The sequence below is a fragment of the Haliotis asinina genome, chromosome 3 (assembly GCF_037392515.1).
Source record: "Haliotis asinina isolate JCU_RB_2024 chromosome 3, JCU_Hal_asi_v2, whole genome shotgun sequence".
Lineage (NCBI taxonomy): Eukaryota > Metazoa > Mollusca > Gastropoda > Lepetellida > Haliotidae > Haliotis > Haliotis asinina.
In genome coordinates this window covers 47,859,863-47,885,693 of record NC_090282.1, presented here as the reverse complement: position 1 = coordinate 47,885,693, position 25,831 = coordinate 47,859,863, and the positions used below count along the sequence as shown (strand labels likewise).

The 25,831-nt window shown below is 38.7% G+C and overlaps 1 protein-coding gene and 1 pseudogene across 1 annotated transcript in view; one reads left to right on the top strand and one right to left on the bottom strand.

Annotated features, from left to right (window-relative positions):
- Positions 1 to 25,831, top strand: part of LOC137278139 (uncharacterized) — a 421,511-nt gene that overhangs the window by 313,805 nt on the left and 81,875 nt on the right. The gene's annotated exons all lie outside the window — the stretch shown is intronic.
- LOC137277226 (uncharacterized) lies at positions 15,067 to 16,051 on the bottom strand (annotated as a pseudogene).

The window sequence follows — 25,831 nt, the reverse complement described above, 5'->3', positions numbered from 1 at the left end:
AACGCCATCTCTTAAAACAAATTTTGACCATTGTCCCAAAAGCCTACGTACAACATCAGTTTCCTTACTAAGTTGACGTGGAGTTGGTTTTCTCTCCTTCAGCACAAAACCTGCTACTCTGGCTATATTGGATCCTTGGATTGTTCAAATACCCAATCAGTATGATTAAAAGGGACTTTGCTTTCCTCAAGTACAGCCGAACATACAGCCAAAGGCTCAACAGAATTCATGTTCTGACAAGAACAAATTGCTTTGATTACATCTGCCTGAACATGCTGAGAAAACCGAGGGTGGCAAGATAATGCATCCGCATCCTTGTTGACTTTACCTGCACTGTAGGTTACATTGAAGTCATAAGTGGACAAAGCAGCTAACCATCTATGTCCAGTAGCATCAAAGTTTGGCTGTAGACAAAACATATGATAAAGGACTGTTGTTGGTTCTTATTTCAAAACGACTTCCATATAGATATTCATGAAAGTTATCGCATACAGCCCACTTGAGTGCCAAGAATTCCAGTTTATGGATTGGATAATCTTTCTCAGTTTTCCTCACTGCCAGTAACCTGAGCTCAAATCGAGCTTGGAGAACCACCAGGAACCAACAAGACAATCAAGAGTTTCATCAATCCTGGGTAGAGATTATGAATCCCTAATAGTTCTAGAATTGAGCTGGAAGTGTAATTTCTCTTGCAGGCAAAGCTAAGCTATGCAATTTGCAGAGAAATTTCTCTTGCAGAGGAATTACAAACTTTGACATGAGCTATAGTACTTTTGCCTTGAGCTCCCAATTCAACCACCCTGGGACATACACTTAACCCTTCAGGTGCAGTTATTCTCTAGCTGTTCTGTAGCAACAGTCATTTTCCGGTGCGGCTTCGACTGTTGTCAACAGCCCAACTCCTACTGCTCCTAACCCCATGCTAGTTGCCATTAGGGTGGTATCAGCACCATCTATGTAGTTTAAAGATCTGTTGTATTTTTTATGTAGTGATGTCCGGGTATCACGCTCTTGTTCTAGCTGGTGTTTTATTTCGCATATCTCTTTCAGTAGAAATCCATCTGCACTTCCTTTAATATTCCCTTCTTCATCTACGGCTGGATACATCCCCATTCTGTGTCTATAATATAGTTTATAAATTAGTTTTTAATTATAAGTCAGTTAATTTTTGACTGACATATTTTAAGCTTATAAGGTTCATATTATCATATAACAAAATGGGTGAGATACTAATACGTCCGTCGCCATCCATGTTACGAACCCTATTGACGCTTGTGGTTGATGGAAAGCCTCGTCTTATGATTCCGCAATGGTTATTCTCATGCCTTTTATACCAAATTATTCCAAGACCATGTAAAATGTCTATTGGTCCGGAGGGACTCTCTGCGAGATATACATCTATAATTAGTGTTGTGTATGTTTTTATTTCACTTGAACTCGAAAATTAAAAACCTTGGTAATCGTATATGCTGCCAATGTATAAACTGGCATATGAGTTGACTGGGGCGGACATGTTGTCAGTGTGATATGGTATTTGTAAAACTTGTACAGAATTATCTTTTAAAGGACTAAAGGATGTGAAAAGAAAGCCGTTGTTAATAATTTTGGAAACAAAGTCATTTTGATTAAAAATGATGTAAGGGTTGGTTAGTGTTATTTTAATTACCCATTCAAGCTCTGTAAAATCTGCTTGTGGCATTTGTTTGTATATATTATGTTTAAAGTATAAGATGTATGGGGTGTCTTCTTCTCCGGGTAAATTGAACTCATTTGTGTCTCCTAGATCACCGAGTGTTACATTGGATGCCATTACTTATATAATACTGTTAGAAAATAGTTTCAAATTGTTTTTCTGGTAACGTCTCGTGTATGAACTTTAAACTAATAAACTGATGTGCTTGGTTAGAAAAATCTTGGTTAGAGTTACGGTGTCTTCCACTATAACTGTGACATCTCGCAAACTGGTGTGTGAAACTCACCCCACCCATACGTAAATTGAGCAAATGCAACCCTGGTGTTTTTTAACCGACCAGAGTTTGATTCCTTTCACGATCTAAATATCACTCTTTGGGGTTCACCTAGGAAGACTTGGATGGCCAGCGTGGTATTATCCAAGAGTCTTGCTAGGAGGGTGGTTACACCATCAAACCAACTGCAATACCATGTTATCCCCAGGTTTACAATACAGCATGTGGACTGCTCTACTCAAGGCTGGTGGGATGATAACACTGCGTCTTTGTGATGGGACGTAAGCCATGAGCTCTGTTGTTTACGACTTTGTTTAGACAGTGGTCTTTGTTTTCCATGAAAACGTATGGGGAGATTAGTGTTATGTTGAGAAGCCAGTTGATTTGAGCTGGTAACATCGCCCACTTGTTGTCGTCAGTGTGTATTAGATGGTATGGTAAGTTTTGATAAATATCTGTATGCCTATCAAAGTCTTCTAAATCAAACAGTTTACCACCGAATGATGGGTGCATACTCCATTCACCAGCGTTGTCGTAAAATATATCATGTCGTGTGTTGCTGACAGACCCTAATGTATCTATGTTAAAGTTACTACCAGATCCACCAGTGGTGGGAACTTCAACTTGTTTGTAAATGTTGTTCATAAGCTTAAAAGCGTATATTTTACCATCTATTCCCGTGTCACCAAACCATCTAGTATCACCTAAGTCTGATAAACCAACATTAATGCATCTTTTTATTCGCATTCCTGGTCCTTGATTACTGACCATTTTGTATATGCAGTGTTACACTTGGTGCCATATATTTACAGTATTGTTTTTTGTTTCTAAGATTGATATCTTTAACTCAGAAATATTACCATTTGTCAATTTTTTATACTGACGCGATGAAAATGACTTGGTGCGGCCCTCATTGTATTTTTCTGTTTTAACCGGGGCAACCCTCAACAACATGGAAGGATGTTCATTTTGTATATTATCAGTTATGTTAAGCTGATCGAGATGAATGCATAGCTCGTGGTATTGAATTAGATCTGGTAATTTCAAACCACTGATGCTCTGACCAGGAGATATTGAAATTGATGACAGCCCTACCGTATCCACCAACAGTTGACTGATTACCAGTCTGTTTTTTCCATTGTTGTCTAACACCACTATTCCATTTGAGTCATTTATTTTAAGCTCAGCTCGTAAGGGTTTGAAAATTTCATCATTGAGAGAACACACGCTGTAGTAACCATCGTCTATTGTGTTTTGTGAACCATGGACGCATAACAGATTTTTTTAAATTGATGTTTTTCCATCATTGGTAGTAGGTTATATCACATAGTGCTATTTCAAGATGACCACACGTGTTATCAATAACATGTGTAACTTGAACAGTATCACCGTTCGTTATATCTGGAAGCGTAATGTACTTATTATAATATAAAGCAAAATCATCATCTGAATCCAGCTCTAAAATAACAAAATCATCCACAGGATGCCAAACTACCTTGACTTGGGTCAGTTCCGACTCCCCACAGGTTTTATACCCTGCTATATCATCCCAGACTGAGGAATCATTTCCTACTACATCAAAGTCCTCTGATCATAAGTCATCTTCACAGTCACGCTCTGAGTCTCATTCAACAGCTGATAGACAACAAATTGTTAAAACTAAACCCAAACCTAAGTCTGATGCTTCAAAACAACAAAGTGGCAGAGCTCCTAAGGGGTCACAAAATAAAATTCAATTGTTTAATAAATATGGGTCTCTTGAAGATATGGACGTTTCTGAAAACGTCCATTCTAGGGCACATAGCTTGTCACCCTCCAAAAGAGTGCGGGGTAGATCCAAAAAAAATCCCCCCCAAAAGATAGTTTATTCCAATAATATTGTACAATGGAACTGCAGAGGATTGAGGACTAATTTACATGAATTACAGCTATTTGTCCAAGATTTCACACCTTCAGCGTTCTGTCTCCAAGAGACATATTTAAAACAAACAGATGCATTTGACCTTCGTCATTTTAATGCATATCATTGTTTTTCACCTCTAAAACGTTTTTCAAAGCCCTGTTTCACTTAATACTAATATGCAGGCTGTTGCAGTGAGAATTACTTTACATGTAGCGTTTACGCTATGCTCTCTTTATATTTCACCATCTTTGGCTTTTGCCAAAACCCATCTTCAAGCTCTATATGATCAGCTCCCGAAGCCCTGTATTATAATGGGAGATTTAAATGGCCACAAAACACTCTGGGGTAGTGTAAATACAAACACTAGAGGTAAATTGTTGGAGGACTTTTGTTCTGACAATGATTTATGTATTTATAATGATGGTTCCAACACATATTTACATCCTGGTACAGGGACTTATTCTGCTCTCGACTTGTCACTTACAAATTCAGAACTATTAAATGAATTCGAATGGTCAGTCCACGATGACCTCTGTGGAAGTGACCATTTTCCTACTGTATTAAAAGCTGTAACTCCATCTGATGTTCCTCCATCATCAAGGCGGAATTTTACAAAGGCTAACTGTAGTAGTAGTAGTAGTACCCATACCTAAACCTGGACGTGATCATACGGATCCATCCAATTATCGTCCGATTTCATTAACTAGCTGTGTTTGCAAGACCATGGAACGCATGATAAATAATCGACTAGTTTGGTACTTGGAAACAAATAACCTTATAACTGATATACAGTGTGGTTTCCGTAAAAACAGAAGTACTGTCGATCACTTAGTGCGTTTAGAATCATTTGTTAAAAATGCACTAATTAATAAACAACATGCTGTGTCTATCATTTTTGATCTAGAAAAAGCATATGACACAACCTGGAAATATGGTATTTCAAGAGACCTACATGACTTCGGCTTGCGAGGTCGTTTACCTCAATTTATAGCAAATTTTTTAAATGACAGACAGTTTCAAGTTCGAGTGGGTTCTACCCTGTCTGATCATTACAATCAGGATCAGGGTGTTCCACAAGGCAGTATTTTGTCTGTCACAATTTTTAGCATAAAGATAAACAGTTTATCAAAAGTTTTAAACGATTCAATTGATGGATCGTTATTTGTGGATGATTTTAATATTTCTTGTCGTGGGAAAAATATGCGTACTATTGAATGGCAACTGCAGTTGTGTTTAAACAAAATAAATAAATGGTGTCTTGAAAACGGCTTTAAATTTTCTAAATCCAAAACTAACTATACATTTTTGCAGAAAATATAAACCACATAAAGACCCTGAACTATCTGTAGATGGCATTCCCATCAAAGTTGTAAAGGAGGCCAAGTTCTTGGGCCTAATCTTTGACTCCCATTTAACATTTCTGCCTCATATCAAGTCCCTTAAAACTAAATGCCTGAAGGCTCTTGACTTGTTGAAAGTTGTTTCCAACTCAAAGTGGGGAGGGGATCAAGCAACTCTCTTACACCTGTATCGATCACTCGTACGTTCGAAACTCGATTATGGTTCCATCGTATATGGTGGAGCCTGCAACAGCAACCTTAAACTTCTTGATTCTGTCCACCATCAAGGCTTAAGACTTTGCCTTGGGTCTTTCAGAACTTCACTTATTGATAGTTTCTACGTTGAGGCTGATGAACCATCTCTTACTCAACGTCGTATAAAATTGTCTTTACAATACATTACTAAATTATATTCTAATGAATCTAACCCTGGCTATAACTGTCAGTGTTCAATCCCCGTTATGAGGATTTGTATAACAAAAAGTCTTCTCTTGTTCCACCTCTTGGGCACAGAATTAAACCATTTATTTCTTCTGCCGGTATTGAGCTGGAAAGTATATCGCCTTCCCGTCTTCTTTCTTCTCCTCCTTGGCAGTTGGTTAGGCCACAAGTTGACCTAACATTAACATCTTTTAAAAAATCAGAAACAAATTACTTACAATATAAACAAGAATATCATCAATTAAAGCATAAATATAGCAATTACAAACCCTTATTTACAGATGGGTCCAAGGACGGTGGCACAGTGGCTTGTGCCACTGTCATTGGATCCAGAACAATATCTTCTAGATTACCAGATAATAGTTCTATTTTTACAGCAGAAGCTTACGCCATATGAACAGCTCTCAAATATATTCAAAGACACCTGAAACGTAAACAATATATAATCTATTCCGATTCTCTTTCTTGCCTTCAGGCTATTAAAAATATTTCTTGCAAACATCCATTTTTAATAGAAATTATTGAATTGTATAATGATCTTGCTACTGGCCAATACGACATCGTCTTTTCTTGGTTACCCAGCCATGTAGGCATTTCTGGTAACACATTGGCTGACCTTGCTGCTAAAGCAGCACTCAACAAATCTGTGACACCACTTCTTATTCCTTATAGCGATTTCAAAGCCACCATTAGATCTTATATCCGTGATCTGATGCAAAAGAAGTGGGACACCCATGTGGGTATCAATAAATTACATGAGACAAAACCTTACATTGGTTATACCCACTTGGGTTGTCAGTCCAGATTTGAAGAGGTTATTTTACGACGATGTCGTGTTGGCCACACTAGATACACTCATGCGTACCTGTTAAAAGGTGAAGATCCTCCATTTTGTATCCCTTGTGATGAGAGAGTCACGGTCAAACATATTCTGCTTGACTGTGTTGAATTCTTCATCACAAGGGATAAGTATTTTACAGTTAAAACAATTAAGGATCTTTTTACCAGCGTTAATTCTCATTTAATTATAGGTTTTTTAAAAGAAATTGATTTTTTGGTTGAATTTTGAATAATATGTTTCTGTAAATAGATGTATTTTAATGACTGGTAGTTTGAATTAGTAACTTGAATTGTTGGTGGCTGTACCCTCAAAGGGGGTTGAAGTATTGTAAAATTATTGTCCTTCTGAGAGGGTAGGTAAGTCCACAAACATACAAAGTAAATTCTAAATTTCCACGTTTTTAATGGTAGTATAAGTGTATTTTAATTGTATGGCTAGATTTCCGAAATTGCTGACGGCTGAGGGGATGATGTAAATCCAGCTAGGGTCCATGCAGGTAGCAAAAGTACTGTAAGTCCCCATGGTCACTAGTATGGTGATCTACCTTCAGTTGTTGGCAATCTATAGCCCTGAATTATATTGTATTGTCCTCTATAGATAAATTGTTTTAGGCATAGCTACTAGTTTTACATTCATTTCTGTGATGTTCTAGTTGTTTTACTGTCCTTCGTCGACTGATTGTTATAATACTCATATATTCCATTTTAATGTTCCGTTCCCATCACGATATGGCTGAAATATTGCCGATGTGACATTAAATTTTAACTCACTCACTCACTCACTCATCTATGGTAAACTTTGACTAGTCTCGGCCTTGTGGCTCGACGTAGTTTATATAACTTTTTAATCCTTTGTAATAATCATTTACTGCTGTTTCTAATAAATGAAGTATCTTCATCATATCAACCTCAGGAGGAGCAGTAGCACCAAAATCATCCATCTCAATATCGTCCATATTTTGAAACTATATTATATTAAATATTAATATATATAATGTCTTACGATAGAAAGCTAAATCCTTTTTGAAGATTAAGAGAGCCACTAGGCGTCAAAGCCATGCACAAGTCAGTTACTATTACGAACAACCCCAGCAAGACAGACCAGAACCAAGTACTGTTGGTTACATTTTCAAACTTGCGTGAGAACGACGTCATAGTGCCAGGTTCAGCACGATTGGCATTTAACATCATGTCGACTTTGGGCAACGAAAACATGAGCTCGTGAATAATGTGGATCGTCCCATAGTCAAGAAGACCACCATAAAAATTAGGGAAAACAGTATTTAGGAGGAAACATAACTGGTTAAGATAACTGATAAGATTCAGAAAATGACGGAAGAGGAAGTCAATAAATGATGCGCTAGATATGAGACACAACTCAAGGCCGAGATGACAAAAGTCATAGGTTCTACTATTATCCAGACTTACACAGGCATAGCATCACACTTTTTACCAATCCCACTGGAATGACTCTATTTGTGGGAGGGCTTGGAGAAGGACACGTTTATCGATAATTCCTTGAGCTATATCAGTTGTGCTTTGTATCACAAATACGGCATGTATCTAGCCCTGATGATGGCAGCGATCATCACAGCAAAGCATTGTAAATTTAAAGGTCACATGCAACCAAAAAATCAAACATAATTAAAACACAATTATCACTTATTCATGACATCAAATATACATTGCTGCTTGTTAAAAAACAGATAAACAAAATTATAAGCGTACAATCGTGATTCAAAAGTGCAATATTTTGTACTTGGGCTTACTTCCCTCGAAACGAAGCCCTCGGGAGACCGACCCCAGACCCCATAGCAGGAGGCTATGACGACTTCTGATTGGCTGGTTCATTTGCTGATACGCTAAGTTCGATCAAATCAAAAATCATCTCAGCAGAGATGGTGAACTACTGCGTGGTTGGAAACTCTTATTCGTCCAAGTACAAAGTACTGACAAGAGTTTGCACCAGTTTCTGTCAGATCCAGTCACCCGAGAAAAATGAATTTAGTTTGTTTGCAACCCACACACATAAAAAAAACATGTCATGTGTACAAGTATCACACCTGCCTAATTACATAAAGTGGCAGAGATGGAACTCGGGTGCACGAGTCATAAATCAGTTTATTTTGTTTATGGCATATAGCCTGATAGGTGTTAAGTTCAAATTGCATGTGGTCAATGATTGAAGCTGTCTATTGTATATTGTCTTTAGCAGACAGACAGGCAGACATACAGGTGTCAATAAACCAAATATTGAGCTTTCCCTGTGACTGAGGCTGCTTACTACAATCAACAAGCTTGTTTATGTAACGAGTAGATTATTTACTTGTTTGTGTACACAACCAAGATTTGACTACTGCTCACGACCTCATACTCCGAGCATGCATACTGTTTCAAGCTCCGCGAACCTATTCACTGCGCATGCGTTATGGGTGCAGCACAGCACAGCTGTTGAAACCAGTTTTCCCCCCAGCGATTTGTTTCGATAAGTGCATACCTAAAGGAATTACCAACAGGGGGTTGGTATATATTCAGTTTTACGTTGCATGTGACCTTTAATAAAACAAATAATGATATATTTAAAAGATGGAGAGTACTGCAGTGGGGACACCCTACACCCCGGTCGAGAGCTCAATGGAGAGCCCTGCGGCGAAGAGACCAGTGGAGCTAGTGATGCAAGTCACCAAGAAGAAGAACCAAAAATGAGTTGGTTGGAGGCTGTTAGAAAAAAACGCCTTAGCCAGGCACAATAAAAAATAATAATTGCATGTGGGTAGCTGTAGGTGGTGTAGTAGCCACTGCTGCTGTTTCATTATATAGCCAGCTGCCAGTCACCCCTGCAGTGCCAGAAATAGACCCTCATGTTATGTTGTAATTAAAATTATATATTTCCATTAATATATTATGTCTGAGGGGAAAACATTCGTTAACTACAAGCTGCACAGGCTGAATACACTAAGAGAAGGTTGAAGCGACAATAATATTTTATCAATAATCAACTCCAACGCGAAAATCATGCTGTTAGAACTTTTACAGACGTCGATGAAGCTATGAAAGAATACTACGTATTAACGGGTAAACAACTGGAACCATTAAATGAACCAACAATGTCTCAGTATTACACTCCTTCAGAGGGTCAGAAAGATTGTGAATTGATCTTCGTGGCACTTGGTTTAGCGGCGACAGTGTTAATTGTTAAACAATTAGACTAATCACACAAATTAGTATTAGTATTAGTAGGAAATGAGAACAACGCCACATATTTCTCAATGGGTACTTATGGGGAAAACTGTAATTTGTGGTAAAATATTGGGTTATTGTTCTTATCACCGAAAAGATAATATCAACTACACATGCTCGGTGTGTGGAATAGGGGTAAAAGGTCATTATCGTTTATGTAAAACCCATGGCGTGGATAAAAAATGATTTCGGCTTATTCACGAGAAGAAAAAAGACTGCATCGGTGAAGTTAAACGCCTGTTAAAGATCAAGGTATGATTTGTAATTCCTTGCGTATGAATCCTCTGCGTGGCCCATTTTCCAGGTTAGGCTCCCCGGCTTTTATATCCACTCGATTGATATTATATGTTTCCATAGACCAGACCATAGGATCTGTTGCACGTTTACGGGTGTCTCCCTCGTATTCACCTGGCTGATGTAAATATCTAACAATCACGATCTCAAATTATTTTTTTTCTCTTTTTCGACGGGGTGCTGCCGCCTCCACTGCAACGGATTTCATACGGACTGCATCAACCGGTCTCTTATCGAGTAGTCTCATTACTTTGTGATTCATAAAATGAACCACCCGTGGAAGTCGCACTACCCATTCTCTGTTTGGTGGGATGCTGTCGACAGCCGACAACTGTCAGGGCATACTCGTAGGTTATACCTCTAACGGTGTCATGTGGAAGAAACAACAGGTCGGCCTGGTGAACTTGATTAGGGATATGAATACCAAATTTTCTCCTGGTTATATATCTTGGTGCACGTAAGAATTCTTGCCATACAGCTTGTTTCTGCAACCAGGCTTTTGCGTTTTCTACTAAAACGCGTGTGGCTTTAGCTAATTTTTTAAAGCGTCTGCCCCTTTCCAGTATCCCTGAGGGCTGTATAGTAGTAAACTTTCTCCATTATACATACATAATTTAAATATATTTATGGGTTTGGGGACACCCCCACACCCCCACCGATCAAGGAGTGTCTGCAAGCGTATGTATTGACACCATCTGTGGCTGTCTATCATTTTGTATCCATCGGTGATAGAGAAATCCTATTCAAAGTCAACCTGTATATCTTATGCCAGTCACTACAGAGTATGTTCATCTGATGTTTGGAAGTTTTCTTCTCGAATAGGGCCTGTTTGTAGAGGATATGCTTGATATGTCGTTTTACCACATTCTTTTTCACACCCTTAGCCTTTCTTATTTCAGCGTCGTCTGCTTTCTTCATAGAATGCATCTTAGGTCTCAACCCCATGTATTCAGCGATTGGTGTGCCAGCACCTTCATCTTTCATTTTACCTAATACTTTCTTGTTGATTTGACTGTGCATGGGGTGGTCTCTTGGATAATCGCTGGTGTCGTACATGTGTATATTGGTTTTAATATCCTCGGTTTGAATTTCCATCAGCAGGGAGTCAATATCCGTGTACAACACACCACACCACACCTGTCACCATATTGTTTCTTTAGCTTGTTATAGTAGAAGTTATACATCAAGTGTTTAGAAAGGACTAGAATGCTCATACCGACATAGACCGGTTGATTAAGTTTAATATGGCTCTTTTGCATATGTATGGCTGCCATGTCTTCATCGAATATAGTACTCCTATTGTGCGCTGGGCTTGCTATCAGTTTCCTGAGCTTGTCTTCCTCACTCGACCTTACTAGCTTCACATTGACACGTTTTTTCGTAAATTCTCCATCATTTTACCAAATACAGAGTTGTTCATTAGTTTGTATAGGTTTTTCTCGAAGTCGTTGTTGGCCAGCTTTCGCATGTCTGTGTTCATCCTGATGTATGGTTCCATCCATGGGCTTTGATTGAACTTGAGTATTCTATGTACTTTAGTCAGCTTCATACCCAGCAATATATGCAAACGTAAATTACGATAGTGAACTATATAGTTTGTTTTATTGATCAAATTCGGTACCAGTTTTTCAAGGGGGGACACCCCCATACCCCCAAAAATGTTGGTACTCAGACATCCAGTCATGATTAACCTTCAAACATTCAGGAGCGAGTGGATAGTTGTTATGAGATTGATGTAATTCCACAGGGTAGTCTAAGTCCACTTCTAGGATATAACCCTTATTAGAATCCAGTGGTATACTCATCCCCGTGGGGTGAAGCCCAACACCCCACTCATTCTAACCCCCTTGTTGGTAGATATTGACTCATAGCCCAGCCATACAGGTAGCATCAAGGTAGAGTAGATGAGTCTAAGGTTTATTAGGGTTATAGCCTTCCACATACTTGTTGTTAGCTTTAGCATAACGATTTGACACCATGGAAGTACCACCATGTAACACTTTCTCAACAAACAGATGCATATCGTAGTTTATGAGTAATTCTAACTCCACACCTGTTTTTTTTTCAGTAAGGCATCCCACGATAGCCCAGGGCTTGAATAATATAATGCGGGGTACAACCCATATTGCTTAGAACATGTTTTCCTGAAAATCTCGGACACATCTGCCAGCAACAACGCATCCGTTTTCAAATATAAATCATGGTAATCACCTAGATTCTTACAGCCCAGTTGTTCCCATACATTCGTAATCATCTTGTGAAACAGACGCATCTGACATATTGCCATAGAAGCAGTCATGGGAGGTAACTCTGTCTCATTAAACTTAGACTTAGACCAGTCATCCATATATTCATATGGGTAAATACACTTACGTAGCAGCAAGGCTCTAGTTTTCTCCTCTGTGTATTGATTAGTTATAGCTAAGTTGTCTGGGTTATTTGCCTTGACCAAACTGTCTAGAGAAGATAACAGAAACTAAATACTATCTATGAATCTCAATCCATATAGCAACAAGGATGTATATCTCTCCATATTGTTCGGGTTACAGGATATCTTGCCTTCAACCTTTGAAATAGCTTGCATAATCAAGTGTGAATCATATCCTCGTAAATTGTGAAACACCAACGAAATATGAATAAGCTTAGGGTTGAAACGTAACTTCACGTTACACTCATTGTGAACCGCACCTCTGTATTTGCCTGTAACATGGCAGTGGTCTCGCACTGAATCACCATTCAGAGATTTACAGTATACATGACAATGTGTGCTTTTGATGTGAGCCACACGATCTGCATGGGTTCTTCGCATTGGCGTTATGTTGAGTAATTTTCTCTTGATCTCCTCCTCCTTGTGTTGTAAACACTTTTGAAATTTCTCAGCTGCGTCTGGGCCTCTATAAATAATGGGAGGATTAGTTTGGCCATCACAACGAACGACTACACGCCTCGTGTTCTTGAACTTTATGTGTGAAACAATTGTTAGTTAATGGAGGTACCGTATTGATTGTTTTAATAATAGCTTCGAAGTCGGCGTAGATAATGTATGGTACTGGCATCTGATTTTTGTGGTTGATAAACTTCAAGATATTGTTGTTTTTGGTTGGCATATCTACTCGTACGACTGTATCCCCTACACCTCGACAATCATCCCTGTGTGAATCGAGCAGATCGGCTCTAGAAAACCCGTGAAGGCACCTTTCACTGAAATGTTTCTTTCCCCAATGTTTCGACTGATCATACAACAGTCGGCTAAAATGCTTGATCCACGTGTAGTGATATTTTTCACCTTGTATCATAAATGTATTGATTGTTTTACGACCATCCTTATACATTAAAGGACTTATCCTGTGCACTATTACGTTTTTACCTTCGTGACTGAATACACTTATAGCTAAGTCTGAATTTTGTTTTTCTACTTTTGACCACTGAGAGATAGAGGTTGGTTCATCTGTACCTTCCCAATTTATCCCATCATCTTCGGGATAACTGGAAGGTCTGTCAGAATGTTTTTCAGCTGGAAATTTAGCAGATCTTATCGCTACCACAATCGTCACCACGATTTTTAACGTTAGCCATACATTGTTTTTTCTTAAAATACTCAGGCAGGGGTAAGTACAATCAAACTTTCAATGGTTTATAGTTTGCTATATCCAGGTAGATCATATTAATCATATCAACAACCCAACCAGACCCCCTGTTAGTGTAACGTTCTAGTGCTTCTCTAATCTTTTGAATGATCTGTCAATAGAAGAATTGATAGTATCTGATTGTGTTGTAACTTCCTGATTACCTCTGAAGTAAACAATAGTGTATTCAGTTGCCCCACTCACCTGTTGTTTCTCTAGTGTCATCTTAAACGTGATTTGAAATTTAACACCTTTTAAATTCTTCAGGTCTTCTTCTACTTTATGAAATACCAACTGTTTTAGATCCCCACAGTTTATATTTCTTTGAACTTTCATCTTCCAACCTCTCAAATATTTTCCCATAGGATGCTCAGAAGGTGTGAAATGTAATTCTATAGGGGCTTGTTCCTTTAGTAATTCAATGAGCTCAGACTTCCTCATACGTGATTAGCCTCTCATTCCGTGCTTGCGCGCTTCCTTGATTAGTTCTTTCACAGTAGGGCTGGTTTTATATTTTACCCCTAATAAAGTTAGTAACTCCGAGTTCCTCATACGAGAATACTCCACTTTCACGTGCACGCCTATTCAACTCGCATACTGTAGCCATGATACAGGGTTCATATTATATGTGAATCATTTCTCTAACTGGTTGTCACTTTATCAATCCCGCTCTATGTGACCCAACTCTCCTCAGCCAGCCAGTATTGATCGATTCACATTCAGACATTTGTTTAGTCTAGTGAATACACCAGCCCACAGCAGTCGGCTGTCAGCTGTGGGTTTGTGTGAAGGCAGAAGGATGGTGTCTGTTTTTCAGAGTGTGTGAAAATTTGGGTCTAGATCATGTTATTGATATTAGATAACTTATATATTTGAAATGGTCCCGTACAACCATTATTAATACTACTCATGGACTTAATTGAAACTGGATGTTTACTAGTTGATTGGACAATACCAACACTGGAGGTATTCAAATAACCCAGGATTGTCTGCCATGATTCCAAGACATCGTCCAAAGAACAATGGCAGAATAATTTGAGTACATTTGTACCAAGAATGATGGGAACTGTAACATTAAACCCTGTGTCTTTCACTACCAGGACTGGAATGACATACGTGCCACTATCAAATGCTACGCTAATGGCAACCTCATTGTACCCTAAGTATAGCATTTTGTCAACAGTTGCACCACTGACTTCGAATTGAAACTCATATATACTGTGCAACTCGATCATTCATGGCATCACAGTAAAACGTTTCTGCAATAGTTGTTACCTGTGACCCTGTGTCAAGCAAGACCAAACATTCCCTGACATTAGCAAAGACAGTTGCCTCAACGCTCAGACCAACCATCCAAGAATACAAATCATTGGAGCTGTGCGTATCACTAACATCTGTTTGCTCCTCAACAGAAGTCAACATTGGTTTAAAGTCCTATTGCTGGCAATACCTCTACCACGAGTCTGACCACAACCACGAGAGCCAGGACTCCCAGAATAACTGCCAGATTCAGTAACTTTTCCAACCTTATACTCAAGTTGTGTTAACCTGCTAACAATTTCGCCAACATCCTTTTCCAGCTTTGACTTACGTTAAAGATTTCTGAGTTTTTTCTAAGTTATCTAATCTCTTGATAATATCCTTCAAATGTTGTGATATATCAGAATCAACAACCTGAGAGTGAACCTGAGGTTTCCTCTGCTTAGGATCCCTAACTCTACTGGATCCAGAGAGCTCCTCATCAGTTTCCTTCACAACGCAAAGTAGAGAATTGAAATCTGTACAGTCATCAAATCTGTGACGAGTAGCATCCTTCAGTCTATCATTTTTCAAACCCACTCCAAAACTTAGTTTTTAGAATACAATTGCCCGATCCTTCATATATGAAGCCGCCTTTATTCTTAAGTTTCATCAGTGTGTCCTCAAGCCTACAAGTCCATGCTGCTACTGACTCATTATCCTTCTGATAATCTGTGAAAAAGTTCTGCAAAAGAGTGTCAGCTGAACTTACAACACCATAAATGCTTTCAAGTTTGACCAATATTTCGTCATCCGACCCAGATTCACCAAGTAGGAGTGCAACTTTCCCAGCCTGAGTGAGAATGGAGGTGGAATAACCCCCATCTGCCAATAAGCATTTGACTTCAAAAACCCAACTCTCAAAGGATGACCTTTAGCCTCACTACCATAAAATGTTGAGATGCGAGGTGGCTGAATGTACTGGGTATTAGGAGGTGAGCAGAAAGAATTACTTGCCCTCCGTTGAGGTGATGAACTTGGTGGAAGCACACCATAGCCAAATGTTTCCATGAACCTGATCATTTTCTGAAAATCCTCAGGGCCAATACGCCCCTCTTCTTTCTTACACCCTTCCCAGTCCTCTTTACCACTAGTAGCCATGACTGGAAAGGTGATAAATATAGACTTGCAAAACCTTTGTCAGACAACATAAGTGGGAAACCGTACAGGATGTTCACACCGCTGGAACAAGCTACTACCTGAAAAACAATTAATTTCATCAGCCATTGTAAAATTTTTCAGTATCTCATTAGAACATCAAAGCAGCAAATAATCAAAAGGTATACGCTGACGTCAAAACGATAAGCAAAAGTCACATGCTGCCATTCACAACAGCAAAAAGTCAACATAAAGTCGTACTTGTGACAAACAAAATGCAAACACAAATACAATAACATGAGTATACACACGATGCCGGCAGTGTCATACTATCACATATGATACGGGCCCCATCACCTTACTGAAGATCTTGTGAACACAAGAGGAGACACAGTGCCTGGGATGTTCCACCGATGTTACGCCTGCTGCAACTGCGGTGTCGTAGCCACATTCAGTCATGACATCACCCAATGGTCATCTTCATGATACATCAGCCCCACGTTGGGTACATCTTTGTTGCAGGAACTACAGACAGTTGATTCTGGCAGATGTGTTTTATTCGAAAGATGATAAACCTGTGGACCACAACAACATACTATAGTTGTTGCCTGACATGGTGTGTGTCCATAGACAATATTAAGGTTAAATAATTGTCAAATATTCAGAATATATTTGGTGGACTTAATTATACTTTATACAATTAAAATTATCATTTGCAATTCTCTCAAAACATGATTGGATATTATGTTTAATAAAAGCCATACATGAGAAATAAGCACCTTCTACATAATTACCACAATCATTCAAAATTCACAACATACCTGTGGACCACAACAACATGCTATAGTTGTTGCCTGACATGGTGTGTGCTGGGCTCCTGACACATGTAGCTTTTATAGAGAGCAGTCATATGACCTGCCTCTGCAACACTTTCATGGGCTGCATGTGCCAAGGCCCAGGATGTACCTGTCAGACCACAGGCAAACTGGCGCAAATTACTCATGTGAAATATTTTTTATTCATTTTAAGCGCAAGTAAGGTGGGCTGTCAATGGGTTCATCATACCGACTCTAGTTGTATCAGTTACGGGAGGGGGTTCCCCAAGTGGGGCTACCCCAGACAGAGTGGTGGTGACAACAGAGACTGCATAAAAAAATGTCAAGTCGCTCGGGGAAGCCCTAGCTAAACTCACTGTTAAGGCCGCAGAAGCCCTGCCCGGTATCATAGGAAGTATCGTATCGTGTTTGCATAGCACGCTGGGTAAAAGTACCGCATGGCTTGGTCAAAATCTGTGGGGATTCATCGTCACCGTGGCTGGACTGTTGTATGTTTCAGCTAGGGAATTTTTAGCCAAATAAAGCACAAGCCCACCGTGACACCTCCAACGGCCAGTGCTGTTTTATAATCAATATGCTTCTGATTTGACGCCTGCACAGCGGGGTGAACCTGCCCGGTGACTTGCAGTCTGGTGTAAGCTGGCTCTGGTGGTGGTTGCACTATACCCGTTTCACCAGTATGTGTGGGTGGTACATTGGATATGTTTATGTCAGCATTAACACCCAATTTTTTATCTGCTAAGGCGATGATTATTTCATTGTTGTAGCCAGTTATTTTATTGATTCTCAGACGCTCGGAGCCATGTACAATTCCACACCGAACCCATAGTCAACCTTTGACCTGGCATATTGCAACGTGTCCTGGTATCGTTTTATAGTGCTCGGTAGATCTACCGGTGATGCTATCGCGTCCTCAGTGTTAACCACAAATTGTTTCGGTGTGTCGTAAGCGGTTCCCTTATTACTTATGATGTCGGAATGCATCTGTGTCTGTGAGCCCTACACAGCTCACACATATGTTCAAATAGAGTCGTTCAAGCATATTGTACCAGTGTGAGTGAATCCTTTCGATGCTTTTGAGATCATGTTAGTCCTGGCTGTGGCTGCTCCAGGATCATTTTGCTTTATGTGGCTGACATGGATCTGTTCATTCATCGTTAGGTCTGTAAATGTATGACGGTGGGGGTTGTATGTACCATCTATAGAACTGAGCCTATAAGTTCTGGACTTACAGAAGAACATGTAAACTTTACCGAGACCGTGGTTCACACCAGGAAGACAAAAGTCTTTATTTGTTGGAATTATGAACTCCCCACAAGTACGTTTGTATGCGCGTTTATCATATGGGTTATTTGTCATACTCCATGCTTTATCTTGGGGGAGAGGAGAACTTATTTCCTACAATATCCGTCTTGTTTGATAGTAAACCTGAAACAACGTGACTGTCTTACTCAGTTAGTCTATACCGTAGTCTAGTGTCACACCCAACCCTGTCGTCGCACACCACACAGTTGATTTGGTTTTGCCAAAACTGGATCGGGTTTTGGTCCCAGTTTACCACCACCTGTGCGATATTGAGAGTCACGATACAATTTTTGAAGATATCAATAAAAGCTGTTTTAAAACTCATGGCATCTGCATTCACCAAGGTTTTCATGCATGTGAAGTCGGAGGCATTTATGTTGTCGGGGTTTTTCATATTATTATTATCCGGATATAATGAATGGTGAGCCCATTCAACTTATGCATGCCATTGGTAACATGTCTGGCCATCTCGAAATAGTGTTATGCGATATCACCTACCACTTAACTTTAACAACTCAAATGGAACAATGATGTTAGATAATGAGTTATGCGTTCATTTCAACCAGCTTAGCACAATGGATAATATACAAAGTGAGCGCCCTTCCACATTGTTGAGATCTGTCCCGGTTAAAACAGAAAAATACAATGAGGGTCGCACTGAGTCATTTTCATCACGTCAGTATAAAAAATTAACAAATGGTAATATCCCTGAATTAGAGTATAAATTTTAGATACAAGAAATAATACTGTAAATATGGGATACCTAAGCATAACACTGCACATAGAAAATGTAATCAAGGACCAGGAATGCGAATAAAAAGATGCATTAATTAACTCATTAAGCCCTGGAGCCGCTCCACTGCCCAACACCTGGCACCCCTCGCTGACTGCCTGATTGCTGCGACGAGGCTAATTAGCGCTAATCATGCCTGATTTCCCTGGCAGGTCTCGGATATGACAGGAAACTGTCTAGTCTCACAAACAAGTACTGATTATTTAATTGTGTCGTAAAGATGTAAATGGGAAAGAGGCCGATGTGAATACATATATTACAGCATTTCATGTAATTTATTACCTGTGTCTCTCATACCCCTTTGCCAGTGTGTGCTGTATTTTTATCAACACCTACGCGGTCTTTGTACGTACGAGATGAGCAAATATACAAATTCCTCCTGTTTCTCTCATCGTAAGGACTGAATTATAATCGTCTAGATTTTTTGCCAATACATTGCTCGTGCTTACTGACTATTTCAAGGAAAGTATCAATAGGTGTGTAAGTAACATGAAACATATAGAGATTTATAGTTTGTCACTTTGTTCATCTTAACTTAACGCTGTAAACATACATCACCATTCATACACATACATACTGCATGATACATTTATCATTACTCGATGCTAAACATTTAAGATTCCCGTCATGTGAAGGGATAAAATATCCCGAATGTAACGCATTATATCTCAGTTACTCATTATATTGGCTGATACTTTGACCAATCGTATCATGAGAACCTGTCGCATAGGAAGGGCAAGGTGATGGGGCGTGGCCTAAATTTCTGAAGAGTACATTTGGACACTCAGAGTGATAGGGTAGAGATTGATTATTGGCTTTATCATTGACCAATGGTTATGTTGTGTTATGGCTGTATCAACTATCATGCAACAATTTGTGTATTGTGAACATAACATCAGTTACTGTAATGATGTATGAAAGAAACACATAAGACATATGGGAGTAGACTGACACTATGATGAGTGTATTCGTTCTCAGATGGTGAACACACATGTCTTAGTGTTTTGGACATGTAAAAGAATAACCACTGAAATGCAAAAATTGAAAAGAATGAGTGATTTTAGTTTTAAAGCGATTTTAGCTATATTCCAGCAGTACCGCGCGGGCTTCACACATTGTGCCCAACAACTGACAAGAACGGTATACCGTACCATTTGTACAACACAACTAGTGCATAAAGCGTTATTGTCCTTGGTACAAGCCTTTATGGTAGGCCTCAAAACAGTCAACGCATAAAAACACATCACAGCTTGAACATCTGCATTTGATGTCTCGACGTTTGCCAGTCCATTTCATTGTATGTAAGACATACTTAAACCAAATGATGTCCCTCTCATATCATTGTGAGAGATTAAATTGTTCAAAACATCCATGTCAATGGCAGTAAAGAAGAATTTACGCACATGCATAATAATCTATGAAAGTAGCGTTTTTGCTGATACATTGCTAGTGTTTACTGAATATTTTAAGGTAAGTACTAATAAGCTAGTCTGTGACTTATATAACATATAACAGATTCAGTTTGTCGCTTTGGTTCATCTAGATTTAACGCAGAAAATATACGAACATACATGCATACATATTGTATAATGCTATTCTTTGCACATAGATAAGACAAAGGGTCATGGGATGGGCGTCATCAAAGTTCCCGAATAGGACGTTTTGTATCTTAACTGTTCAATATAGTGGCTGATTTGTTATCTATGACCAATCGTATCATGAGGTACCTGTCACATTGGAAATGGCAGGTGATGGGGCGTGGGCTAAATTTCTGAAGAGTATGTTCGGTCACTAGACAGCTTTGAAACAGATTGACTATTGGTTAGATCGTTGACCAATCGATATGCTAGATTTCGGCTTTATCAACTCTAGCTATCATGAAAAACTTTGTGTATCAAAGCGCTACAATCCGATTATTTTTACCCTGGATAACCCAATCCAATCATTGAGTAGAGATAGTATTTATTTGCGTATACTTTTTGCACACACTACTTGTACATCAAACATAATGGCTTGCTGAACATTTCAATATAATCTGTACATTGTTATGAATAAATATCATAATTCAAGTACATGTATTATAGAATTAAAAAAAGTAACACGATACTGATTTATTGTGATGTATACACTTGTAGTTGAATCTCCCCAAATATTTATGAAGATGGGCATACTTATATTTGTTTTGAAAGCAAACGAGGTTCGGAAGATTGGCAATGGGCGTGACTCCACAAAACAGGTTGTCCAATGATGTAACAGCGCATAAGTTTGTTTTACACTTGTCATGGGACAAAAGTTTACCTGGACATGCATTCGACCAGAGGCTGTGATTTTAAGGTTGAAAGAAGTGTTCATATATTTAGTGTTGTCTGATTGAATGATTATACGCATCAATTCCGTAATCGATATATTCTCCTCCTTTTATTGACGATGGATCTGATACACGTGATCATTACACAGGATAAGATAATTACAGAGATCAAGTACAAACGTTTCTTACACAATACTTATGTAAACTGCCTTGAAAAATCACATTTTAAATAAGCATGATACAGCTTGAACAAAATACCCCAGTTACCTTTGAATGGTTTATGTGTACTATATATGTATATTATGAGTAGATGTAAGAGTTATCACTTCATATTCGATTATGTATTATTGTCAACTTTAAAAATCAATAGTCGCAAATGAATTAGGTCTAAATTAGTAAGTTGGTTTATTTCAAATCTACACGAACATGAGTGTAATACAGTAGTGCTATTTATGTCTACGATTCATTATATGAACTATTACAATGAATGAATGAATGATTTAATTTAGAAGAAGGTTTCGTAAACTTGTCACCGTTAATTCGATCAATGTGCAAACATGGTATCTTAGTATTCACTCCCAATGACGAGTAACAAACACGTACCTCCTGTAACAACATCTCATAATCCCTTTTCTCGCAGACATGTGTTCATTTGCCTGTATAAGCCCCCGACATTGCAAGCAATTGTTATCAAAACACATTAATAGTTCTTCTGATTAACACAGAAAGTAATCTCTCGTAAGAAAGGCTATTCTTTGATCATTACTGCTAAATTGATTGAAATTATAAGTAATGTACGAATTTAAAATGTAAAACCCCCAATACGCGGCTCTCGCTGAATGAGAGGTGCTTTTCATAACCCCCAATATGCGGCTCTCGCTGAATAAGAGGTGCTTTTTATTACCCCCAATATGCGGCTCTCGCTGTGAGAAGCTAATTAATTTGCCGCATATATGCGGCTCTCGGCCTTAATGAGTTAAGAAATACATTACTTTATACTTTTTCTTTATATTATCCGAGTGCTTTAACGATATAATATTTCAGGGCGAAAGTGTGCTTTATTAAACTATACATGGTGTAGAACGAACTGTATTTCTTATCTAATACGCCGTATTTCATCATTTCTAAGCCTAATTTCGATTAATCTATGGCAGGAAACAAACGACGGTGTCTGTGACCTAAATGAAGAATCCTCACACAGGGCTATCTGATGCACTGTTCTTTTGACGTGCCAGCCCCCTGCATTAAGACAAAAGATACTAGAAAAACAAATGATGAACAGTTTATTGACGGTTTAAGATCAGGTTAAATACCTTCTCCAGATCATTTTAATTATATCTGTGATTCTCTTAAGCCATACAAGGCAATATGACTGTCTCATTTCTACTACCAACGAAAGTTTAGGTCAGTACATTCAGCTGAAGCTGACTAGTCGTGCAACATTCCACGATTGCATTGTGAGAATGGAAACAATGCAAACACTACCGTGTCTCCGTAAAATTTTGAGTTGAACTATGAAACATTTTATCCTTTGGAAAAAATAAACGTAATGTTTCCACGAGTGATGTTAGCTGTATTATGCAACTGCAAACCAACAAACGGGATGTGACGAAGCAGTTTACTGTGGAGGCTGTACGAGGCGATGGCAGCTGACATCCATTGTGTCGTCGGTTACATTGTGACCTAACGCAAAAGCGTTCGTTTACGAGGGTGCAGACTGGAATGGTGCAGTGATCCATGATCCCCTGATAAAGTATTGTCGGCGTCTTTGATCTTTCACCAAAGCATCTTAGAATGCTGGTTTATCAGATTCAGGTCTACACTGTTTGATGATGCAGGAATAGATGGTAAAATATACGCTTTTAAGCTTATGAACAACATTTACAAACGAGTCTCAGCCGCCGGTGGATCTGGTGGTAACTTTAACCTAGATACATCAGGATCTGACATCAACACACGATATGATATAGTTCACAACGATGAGGATGAATGGTTAATATACCCATCGTTCGGTGGTAAATTGTTTGATTTAGAAGACTTTGATAGGCCTACAATCCTTCAACAAAACAATACATACAATGTGGACGATGTTACCAGCTCAAATCAACTGGCTTCTCTACATAACACAAATCTCCCTTTATTATCCCTTAATAATCTCCTTTATCTCTTACTGCATGTACAAAGTCGTAAACAATGGAATCGTGCACATGGCTTACGTCCCATCACAAAGACGCAGTGTAATCATCACACCAATCTCAAATAGACCAGTCTTCATGCTGTCGTGTAAACCTGGGGAGAACGCAGTATTACAGTTGGTGTCTGAATTCGATGATGTGACTACCCTCCTAGAAACCTAGTGGATGGTACCACGCTGGTCATGCAAGTCTTCCTAGGGGAACCACAGCAGAGTGATATTGAGATCGTGAAAGGAATCAAACTCCAGTGGACTGAAAAACACAAGGATAACATTTGCTCAATTTACACGAGGGTTGGAGGTGACACACACACCAGTCTGCAAGGTGTCACAGTGACAGTGGAAGACACTATATCTCTAACCAAGATTTTCCTGACCGAGCATGTCAATTTTATTGGTATGAAGTTCAGAGATGAGGCATTACCAGAAAAACTGTTGGAAACTACTTACTAAAGTATTATATAAACAATGGCAAACAATGTAACATTAGGTGATCTAGGAGACACAGAGGATTTCAATTTACCTGGTGAAGAAGACACCCCGTACATCTTATACTTTAAAGATAGAGTGTACAAACAAATACCTCTAGCAGATTTTACAGAGCTTGAATGGATAATTAAAATAACACTAACCAACCCTTACATCTTTTCTAATGATCTTGGTATTGTTTCCAAAGTTATTAACTATGGCATCCTTCTCATATACTTTCGTGCTGAAATAGAATTTTCTATACAGGTGTTACGAACACCAGATTACACTGGCAGCAACATTTTTCAGGCTGTGAGTTGGGTCCATTTTGTATTAAACCACACACAAAACTAATTATAGACGTATATCTCGCAAAGAGTCCCACCAATCCAAGACCACTTTTAGATGGTATTAACATATCTTGGGATAAAAGACATGAGAATAAACGTTGTCGAATCATATTAAGGAAAGGCTATCCACCATCAACACGCCTCTATGGGATTTGTATAATCGTGGAGATTTTCATATCTCACCCATTTACCGTATATATTTTCTTCCAAGTTGACAGATAATTGAAAAATAATTTATAGACTATATTATAGACAAACAGAATGGGGCTGTATCCAGCCGTAGATGAAGAAGGAAATATTAAAGGAAGTGCAGACTGATTTCAACTGAAACAGATATTCAAAATAAAACATCAGCTAGAACAAGAGTGTGATACTTGGGCATCACTACATAAAAAATACAATAGAGCCTTAAACTACATAGATGGCGCTGATACCACCCTAATGGCAGCTAGCATGGGATTAGGAGCAGTAGGAGTTGGTTTGTTTACAACAGTCGTATCTGCTCTGGTGGTGTTAGGACTTGAACTAGCAGTCGTAGTGGCGGGAACAGTTGGGTCTGTGTTTAAATTTGTATCCTGCAAATTGAATCATAAAGCAAAGAAAGATGATGAAATTAGAATACTTGCTGTATGAAAATTAGACATGATAGATCAAAGGTTCATAAAACATATTCTATAAGCAAGGATGAGAAAAAAAAGTACATAAAACAAGGGATACAACAAGCTCAACAGGCACTTATCACGAAAACCAACAGTATAATAGAAGATACACATTAAACTGCTTCGCTGAAATCAGTATCGTGAAGTACAGCGGACAGCCGACTGAAAGTTACTACACCCCAGATAGCTGAGTGGAAACCCCCAACCGACCGCAGGTCCTGCAACCAACCGCACCACCACCTGTTTATTCACCCTATTAGAGATTTGTCAAAGAACTCAAAGAATTAAGGTCTGGCGGCTATCTATTGACTCTTATTATTAATAAAGATATCTTCAAGGATGAGGATCTTCTGACTGATTTCAATGATGATATTTTTCTACGTATTCTGTTTTGTAATAAATTATTGTCAGTTGTTTGCTACTTTCTGTCATTTTCCCTACTTGCCAGATTGATGAACTGGTTACTGAGTTTGAAAGTAGAGAACATATCAGCCTGAAACACTACATTTTAAAAATACACAATGCAAAGTCCAACGAAGGTTGATTAACATCTTGTTCCTACCTGCTTATTTCTCAAACTCAGCTGTCACTGGGCGAAGGTAACGCACATCAAAAAGACGCCTAATACAGTTTCATTGTTGTTTGTGAAAGTGTGTGCTTGAAATTTTATTTTGTATGGCCTGTTTGGGATTTGGTTATTGGATAACATTAATGCAATTCAATAATCTTATCAACATTAAAATCAAAAGCTATTACATTGAGCGTTTATGGCAGAACATAATAAGCAGAACTAATGCCCTAACCACAAATACAGCAGAAACCGTAAAGACCGCTAAACTAAACAGACCGGATAAGTAAACACTATTCTTT